The following is an 11,194-nucleotide window of genomic DNA, read 5'->3' as shown; positions in this document are numbered from 1 at the left end:
AATGCTCTCACAACAGCCCAGGGAAGTAGGTTTTACTATTCTCTGTGTGTAGACGAGGTAACCCGCTCAGAGAGATTAGCTTTCCCAAGAGCTCCCAGCTTTTAAGTGGAAGATCTAAATCCTAAGTCTGTTCGACTAAAAGCCAGGAGTAACGGCGGTGGGCCCTGTGCCGCTCCGTGCTGGTCTGAGTTCGGGAACTGTGAATCTTATTTATTTATGCAACGTTGAGCACGTGTCTGAGTGTGTAATTCACAAACGAAAAAACAAATCTAGGTCCGGGTATCTGTTCTCTGGAAGTTTAGAAGCCTGCGTGGTGGAGAGCTGCCAAAGTCTGTCCTCATTCATTCGCTCCTTGGATCCCGTAAGAAGTGTTTGTGGCGCACTTGGGTATTCCGGGCGGGGCGCTAAACTAGGAGAGAGGGGACGGCGAGCCGGCTGCTCCCCAGCCTGACTTGACTTTCTCCGGGGCAAGGGTTAGGGTTAAGGGAAGCAGAAACGGTATGGAGCCGGCTGGGGCGCGACCCGCACCGGCGGCGGGGCGCGGGCGGGCGGCGAGCGGCGGCTGTCCGGGACGGGCGCCCGGAGGCGGGCTCCCCGAGTCGGGCCCGCGGCCTCCGGCGGAGCGTCTCGGAGCAGCGGCGGTAGAGAGCGGGGCGAGGGGCCGCGCCACGCGGGCTGGCGGCCGGGCTGGGCGGGCGCGTTAGGGTTAGGGAGGGAGGATTCGGCTTCCCGGCGGCAGAGGGCGCCTGGCACTGCCGGCCGGGGCCGCGCGCCCGGGCGCCGGGAGGCGAGGCGGGGAGCGCGAGCGGCGGCCACCGCCACGTCTTCCCGGCAGCGGCGGCGCGGGCGGAGGTGAGCGGCGGCGCGGGCCCGGCCGGGCCGGGCTGGGGGCGGCGGCCCCACGGTTCCCGCCGCGCCCGCCCCGCGCAGAGCCAAGCGGCCGCCGAGGCCCGGGCCCCGAGCGCGTCCCGAGCGCAACTCGCGCCGGCCGCGGGCGGGGGCCGCGGGGCCGCGCGTCTCTGCGCGGGGCCGGGGTCTCCGCGCTGCCGGCTGGGGCCGCGGCCGGGAAAGTTGGGGCGGACCGCGAGCCCCGCGGGCCGGGCGGGAAGTGCGGGCGCGCGGCGGCCCCGGGGGACGGGGGCACGGGGGGCGCCGGAGGCGGCGGGCGCGGGTGCTCTGCGCGCGGAGAGGGAGGGGCGCGCTTGGGGTCCCCGGCTGGAGCCCGCAGGTGCCCGGCGCGGCCGGTGGTGAGCAGGGGAAGGCAGGCCCGCTGGGTGCGCCGGGGGCCGGGGGGCAGAGTGGAACGGCGGTGGGCTTGCCCCCTCCCCGCTGCCGGCGGACGCGGGGGAGGGGTCGGGCTCAGAGTTGGGGACGCCCGTGGGCTCCCGGAGACCCGGTGGGGAGTTCCTGGAACTGCTGGAGGAGGCGGCCGAGCCGCGCTTCCTCTACCGCCTGGGCCAAGTACCTCCCCTCCCCGTCTGCCAGACTCGCCTCCCCGACTGCGGCGCTGCTGTCTGGGAAGTTGACGAGGGACCCCTGAGTGGATGGGATATTTAGGGGTCCCGTGGGCAGTAGGATTGGGCTGCATGCAATCATTAACCGTTGCCAGGAGAGAACGCAGCTCTGACCCCCTCTAACACCCACGCACCCACCCCCATTCCCCTCTCCAGCGCAAGCCACGTCGGTATTCCCAGGGTTCGGCTACGGATCCGCAAAGCCTAGCAGCCCCTCTGTTCCTAGAGTCAGGGTCATCCTGAAGGGGCGAAAGACACGGCCATTGATTCTCGGGCTGAGGCTGGCTATTTCAGAAACAAGTGGTTCTGCAGATGCTTTATTGGAATAATCTGTGTGGTGCCCCTTGACAGTGGAGATGACTCATGTTAGCTTTTTTTTTTTTCCCCTTCAAATAAATTTTGTATTCAAGACACAAGCGCACTAGGTCATTTGCAACAGTGGTAGAGCTGGAGACCCACACTGTAGGCCTTGAGACCTTGTCCTAGTCCTAGATGTATTAGCAAGGATTATGGCCTCCAATAATGGCATCACCAACTTGATGGACATGAGTTTGAGTAAGCTCCGGGAGTTGGTGATGGACAGGGAGGCCTGGCTTGCTGTAGTCCATGGGATCGAAGTCAGACATGACTGAGCGACTCAGCTGATGGCCTCCAATGCATCACTTCCCCTCTTTGGAACTCAGTTTCTTTATCTGCAAAATTCGGTATACAGAATGAGTTAGACAGTCTCAGGTGGCAGGAGTAGGTGTTTGAGGGAACCTTTTTCCTTGTGAACCTTGATCAGCCACACAAAGTCCACCTCAGCCTATTATAAAGAAATTAGGATGGACTTAACACAGCTCAGAAGCAAGAGAGGCTGCATAAGGCAAAACAAAACCAAAAACTAATAATACTTGGTACTGGATTTGCAGTCAGGATACTGTTCTTATGCAGACGATTAGTGTATTGCCTGTTCAGCTATCATTATCATAAAGTAGTTAAATGTGTTTTAAAAAACTATGTATGTCTCATCTGAGGACCTGAAATTTTTCTTTTGTTTGAACCTTCAAGCCTGAAGTGGATGCGCAGTGGCTCCACGTGGAGCAGCCTTACTCGAAGAATACCCCCAGGATCTCTCCTTGCCGTGGGTGAGTGCTCAGTCGTGCCCGACTCTGTGACCCCATTCTGTACCGGAGGACCCCACCAGCCTCCTTGGTCCGTAGGATCTTCTGGCAAGAATACTGGAGCGGATTGTCATACCCTCCTCCAGGGGATCTTCCCGATCCAGGGATTGAACCTGGGTCTCATGTACTGCAGGCTGATGCTTTACCACTGAGCCGCCCGGAAGCCTCTCTCGTTGCCATATGACCATAGGTTTCCTTCTGTCTGACTGATGCTGCCGTCCTTGTACCACCACACTTCTGTCAACTTTTCTGTTCTGACTTGAGAAGTGGGGAGCTGATTCCTGTTGCATGTGACATTTCTGAACCTCCCAGGTTTCGAGTGAGTGAAATTAATAGGCAAATAGTGCATTAGATACAGCACATTAAAAATAGCTCAAGGTAATAATGTGTCTGCTCCACCCCTATTCCCTAGATCCTCTGGACAACCTCTCAGTAGAAGTTCAGAGGCACTTCCTGCCCATCTTGTTTTGGATGCTGAGAGGTTGAAATGCCATGGCTGGGTCAAATGGCACATTCATGACCAAGTCATGGTGCTGGTGGGTGGGAAGAGTTCTGTGTGTGTGTATTTTATCATAACTGAATGCTTCTGTCTTTCTGTTCTCTTCCATTAGTAGCTTTCAAATCCATATTGGGTTTGACCACATCATTTTCAGTAATCCTTTTCTGTCAGTTTCTTGTATACATTTTTACTGTAACTGAGAGCTATTAAATTAATAAAAATCCTGGTGCTAATAATAGTTGTCATTTGAGCCCCTACCATGTATCAGGCAGGACAAGATACGGGGGCTCAGCAGTAAAGAATCTGCCTGTGATGCAGGAGATGCAGCAGGGGTCGTGGGTTTGATCCCTGGTGGGGAAGATCCACTGGAGGAGGGGATGACACCCACTCCAGTGTTCCTGCCTGGAGAATCCATGGTCAGAGGGGCCCGTCAGGCTACCGTCCATGGGGACACGAAGAGTCGGACATGACAGGCTGCACGCATGTAATGTTTTATGATAGTGGAAGAGTAATTCTTTTTTTAAATGTTTTATTTTGTTTTGGGATGTAGTGATTAACAACGTTGTGTAGTGTCAGGTGAGCAGCAGAGGCACTCAGCCATGCGTATGCATGTACCCCTTCTCCCCCAAGCTCCTCTGCCATGGAAAAGTAATTCTTAACTGTTTCTTACAGGATTGGGATATTAAATGAGATCTTATATGTGGAAAGCAATGTGTAAACTGTAAAGTGCCCTCATACCCAGGACAGGTTCTACACTAAGCACCCGAAGACTCTGGAAGCATATGAGTCCATGACTCAGGAGCCCAGTGTCTGGTGGGCCTGGTGTACATGCTGAGCCCATTGCGTAATCCCTCTGAGCCTGATTTCCATGTGTGTAAAATTAAGATGATAATATCTGCCTTGCACTAAATGAGATGCACTTGTGAGTTGCAGAAGTACTCAGTGATGGTTAGCATTCACCCCTTCCTCTCCCCTTGCCCATGGGCACTTGGAATAATGGGATTGATTAAGTCTTCCAGTAGGAATTGTCCTCCAGGGAAAAAGGCTTTAAAGTATGATTTTGTACTTATAAATAATTCTTTTAGCTTTTGGCTTCCCACTGCACCCTCAACACACACAGTGAATATTCGGGGTCTTAGCATCATCTGAAAGGAGGGCATTGCTGGGACTAGCTCAGCCTTGTGAATCAACTATACTTCAGGTGAGAATTAAAAGAAAGGTGGGGCTTGAAGCAAACTAGAAGCCAGAAGGAACAGGTCTTTGGTAGGGGCTAAAGATGGATGTGGCTAGTTACCTTGTGTCCGTTTTGTGCAAAAAGGGAAAGAGACTGAATTTGGGGACTTCTGGCTGGAAGGAGGCATTGTTAGAGCTGTAGTATATGGTGGGAGGGAAGGGAAGCTATGGGCTGCGAAGGGGATGGAAGAAGTGATTTTGATGGTAAAAAGTGGACAGTTTGTCATGGGGGAGTTCTTTGTTAGATGAGGATTTGGCTAAATATGGGACCAATTTCCATCAAGTCCTAAAGGAATCTGTTGTGGCACTTTGAAGTTTTTGTGCTCCAGGCAGATTTTGACTGGTAGTGGTATCATCATAAATGAGTTTCCATAGTAAGTTGTATGCAGAAAATGAAATGAAATTCCAAGAGGGTGTTTGTTGTGACTGATGCCAGAATTTCTCTGAGAATTTTATTAAGATTCAGTCAGTCTGTAAAAGTACTTCTTAGTTCTCTGAAGATATTTAATTAAGAAACAATTAAAAAAAAACCCAGAAATGTCTCCTTTGTGAGCTTTTGAAATGTAATCTTCCTAAATCTTTGGAAAAAATGAAGTCTAAGAAAAAGTCGCAAAGCTGTATATTTTAAAAGCAGTTCCTCTGAAGTGCTGTTTTTCTTTTTTCCCTGTCTCTTCCCTCCTCTCCCATTATTTTGATAATGAGTTAATTTTGGTATCTTTCACGTCTTGGGAACCTGATTTTTATGTTTCTGACCCTTCACCTTTAGATCGCGAATGTGCCTTTTTTCTGAGCTTGCCCATGTTCATTCATTGTGAGGAAGCAGCACGGCGAGGTCGTGAGGAGCGGAGACTCTGGAGCCCGGTTGGGGATGGGGAGAGTCATGGTCCTTCTTGGAGAGCCGGGGTGTCCTCTGCTGAATTCACAGAGGCTCCGGAGGTCAGTCGTGTTATCCCCCTGCTCAGATGAGGAGACGGCTCAGAAGCACCTGTGTCCCCGGAGCTGGGGCGGGATGTTCGCCTGCGTGGCGGCCCAGATGTCTGTGAGTCCAGAGCCTGGGAGGCGGGGGTCAGGCCGCCCTGCCAGCGCTGGACTCTGTCCCAGAGACGGGGCTGGGTCGGGGCTGTGTGGAGTCCGCAAGGGGTGGCAGAGGTTTGAGGCCATCAGGGTAACTGGCCTGAGAGAGCGTGAGGGTTGGCCTCACGGCGTTGAGGCTGGCAGCTGGTGGGCACAGGGGGCACTGGCCATGGACGATGTTCCATCCTTGGACCTGGGCTTGAGAGATGCGGGGCCGAGTCTCCGCTCTCCCCCTGCCCCTCACGGCCAGTCTCATGCCGCAGGCAGGGTATGGATGCTATGTGCAGACCGAGGGCCTCTCTAGAAACCATGGTGGCCTCCTGTGGTCTCTCTCTCAGGCTGGAGGAAGGTGCTGGCATAAACCCCAAGCCCTCCCCTGTCTTCACCCGCCTACCTGGCCTCCATTGCCACCTTTCCTGGAGCAGCTTGGGATGGAATTCAGGTTCTCAGACCCCAGTCCATGAGGGACGTGCAAGCTTGCTTGTTCACACTTCAGGTGAAAGGATCGCAGGGGAAAAGCCCCGTGGAGGCCACCTCCCGGGGTGGGGTCCACACCCTCCTGTTCCCGGGGGACCCAGCGGACTGTGCCGGCTGTGGGCCTCACCTCTGACAGGTCCCCCAGGGCCTGACCCATCTCTGGACACGGGTGGCAGGTGGTCATCACACATCCGAGGCTGGTTGGTGGGCGAGTTCTCGGGGTGGCCGGCCCTGCCGGGAGGTGAGCCCACCCCCCGCCCGAGGGGTGCAGCGCGATGGGGAGCCGGGCTGTTCTTGGGGGAAGCAGCGCCAAAGCCCAGGGACTTGCGCGGTGCCTGTGCTCTCCGGGCCTGCGTGTCCTCATCGCGCGGGGCCTGCCGGCAGGTCAGGAGTGCGCTGGCCCCGGGCTGTTCCCCTCCCAGTGCCCGTGTCTGTGCAAACTTGCCCAGGCTTCCCATTTTCTTTGCGTAAACACTGGGACTCTTCAGGTAGCTCCTGCTGAGCTCCAGCCTGTTGGCCAGGTCCTGGCTTTTCTTGGGTTGCGTTCTCACTGCGAGGGGGCCGAGGATCCTCGCTGGGCCCGCCTGCTCCCGGCTTCTGCAGGCAAGGCCTCACCCCAGTGAGTCATGCACGGGACTCCGCTGCCCCGCTGTGCAGGGGGCACCCCTTCCCCCCAAGATGGGGTTTCTCTTCCTTGTCCTGAGGGTGGTCCCCTAGCCGTGGGCTGTTCCAGTGCCCAGAGTGTTTGGTGCACTAATGGAGTACCTGTACTAATGGGAGGGAAGCACCTGACCTGGGGATGTGAGCTGTCAGCCTGCCTCCTGAACATCATGTCCTAAGCAAAGCCCTTCTCTTTTTCTTTTTGCTCTGTGTTTAGCTGTGTACTTGTGTGTTCGTTTTAGTTATTATTAGGAAGCAAACAAGGTCTTTATCAAATCTTTAATTTTACAGACATGTTACTATTGGCAAGCAGAAAGAGTAACTGTCTTTACCCAGGATATCACTGATTGATCTCTCCTTGTACCACATTGTTCTTGTTCTGTTGGCAGAACCCTCTGATGTGTGTACCGGTTCAGTTTCAGTGTTGAATGTGAAGTGAGGCTTGACTGGTTGTTCAGAGGGAGTTAAATGTGTGGACGCTGGGCTGCCAGCCTGGCTGTCCTTGGAGCCTCAGGAGCCTGGCAGCAAAGTGGCTCAGATGGTAAAAAATCCACCTGCCGTTCAGGAGACCTGGGTTTGATCCCTGGGTTGGGAAAGTCCCCTGAGAAAGGAATGGCAACCCACTCCAGTGGCCTGGAGAATCTCATGGACAGGAGCCTGGCGGGCTACAGTCCGTGGGGTCACAGAGAGTGACGCAACTTAACAGCTGATACGTTCCCTGCTTTCCCTTTTCCTCCAGCGTCACTCGGGGGTGGCTCTGCTGCTGACAGTGGATGACCGCCCCTCTGCTGTGGGAAAAGGAATTCTCCTTCACCCTGGTTCTTACTTTCTTCTTATCCCATGGGGTGAGAGGGAGGCAAGTCTCGGAACAGTGGCTCCTGGAGCCCAGCGGCTTCAGGGGGACAGCTGCAGCTCCCACAGTGCTGCCGTCCACCTTGCCCTTCTTCTCTGTCAACCCTGATCCTGTCTGTCCCTGTGGCTTAGAGATTGCACTTGAACTTCATTATTCATTCTTGCGAAGACCTTGGAGTGTGGCCCCAAACTTGTTCAAATTGCGGAGGCAGCTTCAAGCCAGAACACCAAGGAACCCTGTTTTGGTGGTAGTGGTATTTTGCAATCAGTTTGTTGCCTTTTTTCTAAGCCATACATTAATTTGTTACACTCTTGCACCCCACCCTCCCAATCACTTAGTGAAGTCTGCAGCAGCAGATACAGAGTTCTCCTTCCCCTGGGACCCCCTCTCTCAAGGGGCCCCTCCCTGCTAACTCCTCAGCCCTGACCGATTGGAACGTCCATCAGCCTCTCCAGACCCAGAAACATACTGCTTTGTTTCTTCTGAGGCATAAATTGCATTGCATCATATATGTCATTTCACTATTTTATCTTTTCATATAATGGGTCTTACAGATCTTCTCATGCATTCTTCTCTCTTTTACTTTTTCTACAAAATATTTTATAGTATAGATGTATCATAATTTATGAGTCAGTCCCCCATTGATAGACATAATCTAACTCCTTAGTTTTGCTGTTATATCTTCATACATGCATACTGTTGTACACATGTGTATTTCTCTAGGAGTGGAATCAGTATGCCACAGGTTCTACATGTTTGAACTGTTATAGCAAATCCCCACGCTGCGCTCTTGAGGGCTGGGCTGGTTTAAAGTACCAATAGATAATGAGGCCGCCCCTTCCCCCTGGACTGCGATTCTGCTAGACGATAGAAACGGATAGTGTTTAGTAGGCATTTCACCACCGCTGGTGTGACTATGAGACTCACTTGGCTTTCAGATCTTACTTGTGGGGCAGGCATCACAGCCCTAGAGGATGGGGACACTGAACCCCCAGGACCATGGCTCTGCTCAGGGTGTCCTGCAGACAGGGGTGGGAATGTGGCAGTGGAAGCAAGTGCTTCTGGTTTCATGTTTTCTCCACTTTTCCCAGAGGCTGGGCACTGTAATGGATCATTTTAATTCTGGCATGACCTGCCAGAGTCTTTCAGCAAGCCTCTCCCCAAGGAGCCAAGTGCTTGTAAGCAGCGCTTTGATAGCAGTTCTGTTCTGCGTAGCCGAGGCAGAGGTGCCAGGCCTGGGAGCTGAGCTAGGGAAGTGCATGCCAGAAAGTCAGAGGCTCTGGCTTCGGGACAGCCTCTGTTCTGGGTGTGAAGCAGCACCCTGCGGCGGGGCTGTCCCTGCAGCAGGCGGTGCCCCTCCGCCCGCTCCCAGCTCGCTTGGGAAGAGAGTGATGGGCGGTCCCTGAGCTGCCTGGGCCAGCAGAGAGCATGTCCTGAGGCCTCCCCTGGCCTTTCCCTGTGGGCTGAGCTGCACAGTGTGCTCTGGAGGCTCTGACTTAATGACAGCGTCCTGCACCTGCCGGTCAAAGAAGGCCAGGAGGCAGGAGTGATGGAGACGCTGGTGGGGTGGGAGGAGGCTTCACTTCCAGCTCCCCCTCTGTCGTTTGTGGCTGTGCGATGTAAGTAAAGTTGTCTTTTCTCCTGGCCTCCGTTTCCTCATCTGTAAACCAGGAATAATATCAGCACCCACCCCACAGGGCTGTTGCGGGGATTCAGAGAGTCATGTTTGTGAAGATCAGCACACTACTAGCACGCACTCAGCAATAGTAAGCAGCTGCCACTTTGATTTGTGTTCTCCTTTCCTTAAAGGTGGCTTAATCACTAGATCGTATCTGACTCTGTGACCCCATGGACTGTACCCACCAGGCTTCTCTGTCTGTGGGAATTCTCCAGGCCAGAATACTGGAGTGGGTTGCCATTCCCTTCTCCAGGGCATCTTCCTGACCCAGGGGTCAAACCGAGGTCTCCTGCATTGCAGGCGGATTCTTTGCCAGCTGAGCAACCAGTGAAGCCCAAGATTACTGGAGTGGGTTGCCATTTCCTTCTCCAGGGGACCTTCCCCACCCAGAGGTTGAACCCACGTCTCCTGCATTGTAGGCGGATTCTTTATGTCTGAGCCGCCTGGGAAGCCCCTTTCCTTACTTAGTGTTTCTAAATGAACAAATGAGTGTTGGCTTCGGTAAGTGTAGCAGTGCGCATCGTCTGGTAACGTCGAGGAGGATATAGGCAGGTCCGCGTCAGGCAGGGCTGTGGGAGTGCCGCGGGGTGGAGAGTTTGGGGCTCTCTTCCTGCATCAGCCCTGCCGTGGGGTGTCAGAGCAGAGGCCCCCTGCTTAGGGTGACTGAGTCCTGCGGATCCTCTTACAGCCTCTCCGCTTTGTTTCAGAGGCTGAGCCCAGCTGTGAGAGGGGACGTGCAGCTGTGAGCCTGGTGGCTCCGCGTGCAGGTGGGATGGGGCTCTGGGCTCGAGGCTTGGGGCTCTTTATCCTGTTCTCCACGCAGGGTAAATGGGCCACGTGCTGCCTCTTCTAGCTGCAGGAAAATAGAACCATGCAGTGTTCGGGGTGCCCTGCAGAGTCTGCCGTCTGCTGCTCTGGGGCCCTGTGAGCTGAGGTCGCTGCAGGGAGGGCCAGGAAGTGCAGCCCGCAGGTGGGGGGCTCTCGCTTCACCCCCTGCCTGGTTGTGCTCCCAACAGCGCTGGCCCTGGGGTGCTGTTATCACGGGTCTCCTGCCCTGACCACATGTGTGTGCAGTGCACGCAAGTGTGATGGCACGCTCTTCTGAAGTCCCTGCTATGTTTTCTGATGGTTCCCCCAAACCAGAGAGGCCTGCCGGCTGAGTGTGGGCAGGGCTGTGCCCAGGATTCCAGAGGACCGTGGCTGCCTGGGTCCAGGGGGCAGAAGGGAACCTTGGTCCTGAGAGCAGAGCATGTTGGGGGAGCCCCATGTGTGCGGGGGAGGAACAGGGCCGCCCGCCCGGCGGGGACGGAGGTGGTTCACAGACCGCGGGGCTTGCAGAGCCACGGGTGCGGTGAGTCTAGGCGTGTGTGCATGTGACAGGGTGTGACTGTGGGGCGTGCAAGCACGAGTGCCCTGTAGTGCAAGCTGGACTTCAGAGTAGTGCTTAGAGAGCGCCAGAGGCGCCGCCTGCATCAGCCGCTGGACAGCCGTCCTCTGGCCTCTGGGCCCTTGAGGGCCTCGCGGAAGCAGTGTGGGAAGACAGGCCTCGCTTGCATCCTCACCAGCAGGCCGGCCGGCCGGCTGCCCTCACTCTGCAGGCGAGGACGCAGCCCTGCCCAGGGGACGCCTGGAGCCTGTGCTGCCTGCACTCTGCTCCACGCGCATGCTCACCAAGGGCTCGCGTGGCAGTGCCTTGCTCGGCACCTGGAGGAGCTGAAGGTTGCTTCCCAAAGGAATGAACGAGGTCTTGATTCAGTTCTGGTTCTGGCTCTTCTGTCTCTGGGTGGAGCTGGGACCCTGGCCCCTCAGTTGTGCCCTCTGTAGGGTGGGCACAGCACCCCACCTCCCTTCTAGGCTTATCTTCATTCACTCAGAACCTATTCAGCAAATACGTTTTTTCAGGTGGATGCTATTCCATGCGTTGGGCGTTTTACACAGAGCAAAAGACATCAAAATCCTTTTCTCTTGGGGCTTATTTTCTTGTGAGGGGCAACAGACCATAAATAGCTGGTCACAATCCATGGTCGTCCCAGTTTCCTAGTG

At 55.3% G+C, this 11,194-nt stretch overlaps 1 protein-coding gene across 3 annotated transcripts in view; it reads left to right on the top strand.

Moving 5' to 3' along the window:
* The first annotated feature begins 332 nt into the window (after positions 1–332).
* SMCO4 (single-pass membrane protein with coiled-coil domains 4) overlaps positions 333–11,194 on the top strand; it is a 78,310-nt gene continuing 67,448 nt past the window's right edge. Inside the window, exons 1-2 of one of the 3 annotated variants that reach the window (XM_068978572.1) lie at positions 333–361; positions 2,565–2,641. The gene's annotated coding sequence lies outside the window, so the exon portion shown is untranslated. Of the gene's footprint in view, positions 362–410; positions 499–788; positions 853–2,564; positions 2,642–11,194 lie in introns of those variants that run through there. The other 2 variants (XM_068978571.1, XM_068978570.1) reach the window with 2 other exon arrangements.

The sequence above is a fragment of the Capricornis sumatraensis genome, chromosome 8 (genome assembly GCF_032405125.1).
Source record: "Capricornis sumatraensis isolate serow.1 chromosome 8, serow.2, whole genome shotgun sequence".
NCBI classification, from domain to species: domain Eukaryota; kingdom Metazoa; phylum Chordata; class Mammalia; order Artiodactyla; family Bovidae; genus Capricornis; species Capricornis sumatraensis.
The sequence above is the reverse complement of the archived record's forward strand: the minus strand, read 5'-3'. Positions and strand labels throughout refer to the sequence as shown.